This window comes from Frankliniella occidentalis, unplaced genomic scaffold (genome assembly GCF_000697945.3).
Source record: "Frankliniella occidentalis isolate FOCC.00 unplaced genomic scaffold, Focc_3.1 Scaffold33, whole genome shotgun sequence".
NCBI classification, from domain to species: domain Eukaryota; kingdom Metazoa; phylum Arthropoda; class Insecta; order Thysanoptera; family Thripidae; genus Frankliniella; species Frankliniella occidentalis.
Window position 1 is genome coordinate 25,493 of NW_026267163.1, and position 3,501 is coordinate 28,993.

At 52.8% G+C, this 3,501-nt stretch overlaps 1 protein-coding gene across 1 annotated transcript in view; it reads left to right on the top strand.

Annotated features, from left to right (window-relative positions):
* LOC127749126 (uncharacterized) overlaps positions 1-3,501 on the top strand; it is a 73,523-nt gene that overhangs the window by 13,946 nt on the left and 56,076 nt on the right. The window lies entirely within an intron of this gene.

Consider the following 3,501-nt stretch of genomic DNA (forward strand, 5'->3'; position numbering starts at 1 on the left):
TAAGTCGCACTGGTTTCTGTAGCATACACCTTTGTCGCACTCTGACGGGACGCCTTTGAAATAACAGTGTAGCCAACACTCGCCCCCTCGAAAACTTGGAGAAACTCCCGTGTTTTAGGAAGAGTCCTCCGATCTCGCCTCATATTTTGAGGAATCTTCTCAAAAAATGAGGAAAGATCCCTCATTATTTCAGCAGACTTCCTCCAAATATGGGGAGTTTTCGTGAAACCCGGGGAGTTCCTCAAAGTTTCCCCTTTTTCCTCAAAAAAAAAAAAAAAGAGTCATTGTTTTTACCGTGGTTCTGCTGTCACGATTGGAAACGTAGAAAGTGAAGAGCAAAACAGTCCAGACTGACATGCAATATATAATACGGATGTTGTTTTGTTTCCGCCTGACCTCGTCGTGCTCGCGGCAGTTTGTTGAAATCGGGCGGGTGGAACGGCGAACAGGCCCCGGCGGTGCAAAGTTTTTTCGCGGCTTGTCGGGATGAATGGCTAGCTAACGAACGCAGAAGAGGCCGCGTCGCGGCACAAGAGAATCGTAATGTTCGTGGCGCTCGCAACAAGCACCGGGGTATGCAGAGTGGAGGTGTGGTGCTGGTGAGGGATGATGCACTAGTGAGGGCGAGAGAGAGAGAGAGAGAGAGAGAGAGAGAGAGAGAGAGAGAGAGAGAGTTTGCTTCTGCTTCTTGGATTGGGAGCAAAACGCAGCGCGCGCGCCGCTCGCAGACAGTGAGCCATCTTTTATTTACCCACATTGACCCTCTGCGGTGCGGTTTCGCCGCACTACTGTGCGGTTGCGCGTGGTAACCAGTGGTTACAGGGCGTTGCTCGCAGTAAAGCTGTCTTGTAGAGTGGCAGGAGGCGCAGGGCGGGGCAAAGGGCAGGGCACTCAGGCCTCCCGCGCGTCTGAGCAGAGGTGGAGCAGACGAAGAACGAGAAAGAAAAAGCAAAAAGCAGCGAGTTTATTTACGTGACCGACTGGGGTATGTATCCCTGGGGAGAAAGCCTACAGTTATTATTGTAAAACAGGCGGAGTTGAAATTATATTTAATTTAATTTACGTTCTCCTTACAATTTACAATTAAAAATGACACGGGTGTATGCATTATACAATGAGAGCACGGGAAAAAGAGAGGTGTTGAGTCGCACCTTTGAAAGGAGTGCTATAAATAAATTTTGAGTTCAATTTCCTTTAAATAAGGGCTTCGGGAAAGGCATTAAAAAGCCCCAAAGGTGCTAAAACTTAGTGCCGCTGACAATTTTTGTACCTTCTTAAGGTGCGACTTAACTCCTGCGTTTTTCCAGTGCACGTCTGGTCTGAGCGGGTCTCAGGCATGGCGAGCTGCCTCCTCACATCTCGGCTATAAGCCTCGCGAGGCACATATGGGGCTTAACTGGAGCGGGGTTAGACTGACGTCACCGGACGTCTTGACGTGATGAGACCAAACAGGTACATTAGATGACATCCCGGCGGTCAGCAGTGGGAGTGCTGTCAGAGGAGGACGGGGCAGTCGGCGAGAGAGCGGGGAGTAGAACGTCAAGGGCTGAAGGCACACGCTCGGCGGCGCGGGGGAGAGTCGGCAGGAGACGCGCCAGCCGCACCGCCGGCGGCGCCGGGGAACACACTTCCGCCCTCGCGGGCCGTTTGCTCTACGCAGACTGTCCCTTTTGTTGCTGCCGGCAGCAGAAATAGTAAAACACACACGACAATGCCCCCACCACCATTCCGACGGCGGAGGGAGGGACAAAGATTGCAGTGTAAACCGCGCTCTTTACTGTCGAAATAGTTTGGTAATAAACGCCCCGCTTTTGCTTAAGGAGGCGCTAATTAAAGCAGTCACGCCGCATATAGCCCCCTCCCACTCTCCTTTCCAGACTCCCCCCGCCTCCCCCACGTTCCCTTCCCCCTCCCCTTATTGCGTCCGCCACTTTACGTATATTTCTAACCACGAAGTGCTGTACGCTGCACATAGTGCTTTATAATAGTTTAACTCCCCGTCCTCGCCGGCTCGCCACCTTCCCTGCCTACCCCTCATATCTCTCTCCCTCTCTCTCCCTCTCTCTCCCTCTCTCTCCCTCTCTCTCCCTCTCTCCCTCTCTCTCCCTCTCTTCCTCTCTCCCTCTCTCTCCCTCTCTTCCTCTCTCTCTCTCTCTCCCTCTCTTCCTCTCTCCCTCTCTCTCTCCCTCTCTCCCTCTCTCCCTCTCTCCCCCTCTCCCCCTCTCCCACCGCGGACAGCGTCCCACTTTACGTCCACCTCATTTCGTCATCAACTGCCCCCCCGTGCGCTGCATACAGCCAGTGACAGGCAGGCGGGTCAGTCGGGGGGGCCCGCCCTGGCCGCGCCGGGGGTCAGCCTGGGGGAGGCGGAGAAGTAGGTCACGCAGTATGAGCGCAAACGGAGGGACGTCTCGGCTAGGAGGAGGGCCCGCGTGTCCACGTCGTGCTCGGGCAGCCTTGCAAACTCACCCCATTCGAAAGGACCCCGTCGATCGGCGCCCGTCGTCCATCGCGTGAAGGATGACTGCATCTCATATCGACGAGGCGGCGATAAGCAGGGTATGGGATGGGCGGGTGGACCCGTGGGGGTGAAGGACCCGCAAGAACCTCGCCGAGAATGGCCAAGGGACATCACACTGGTCAAGGCCTCTTTGGACAGTGCGGTGCACGCGAAGCACTGTTAAAAAGAACTCGGAACTGCTCAAAAAATTTGTTGTGAATTTTTGTTTGTTTTTTTGATTCACAACTCTTCTTTTAAATTGATAAACGTCATTACGACTGTCGTAGGCTACAACGTCTTCAAATTTAAATATTAAAATAGTCGCTCTACGAAGGAGTGTTGGGACTTCATTGTTTCTTCGTGTCGAACATAAGCCGTGTGGGCGTGGGCGGCGGTTGGTGGGGAACCACAAATTATTTTGAACAGTGTACACTCTAAAGTCTTGGAACAGTTTTTGTAACTAGCACCGGACTTTTGTGTGCGCACACTGGTAAACTAAGTGTGAAACTGCTCAACACTTGCAAAGTGTGCAACTGCTCAACACTTGCAAAGTGTGCAACTGCGAGTTAAATACTTGCAAGTGCACACCTCACCTACAGAGTTGAAAACTTGCAAGTATCAGTGTACCTAACTCAGATAGAATACTGTAACTATCAACTCACATTTTTTAGTGAATAGCAAGTTACCAATATTGTATCTGAACCCGAACTGAGTTATGGACACAGAAGTCCGGTGCTAGTCACGAAACTGTCCTTGACATTTAGAGTGTAGGATCTTTGCCAGCATAATGGTGACCGTCACGCATCGCCGTAACCCGCTCACATAACAGCCCAATTAGCGTAAGGCGACTGGACTTTTCCTCCGACCTTGATCGGGGCGAATAGAGAGTCGTAATCGTCGTGAACGACGCCAGAGTAGGCCGAGGGCGGCGTGGAGGAGAGCGGAGGAGAGCCTGGGCGCGGCGCAAGAGGCGGAGAAGTGAGGCGGCGGGGCTTTGGGGG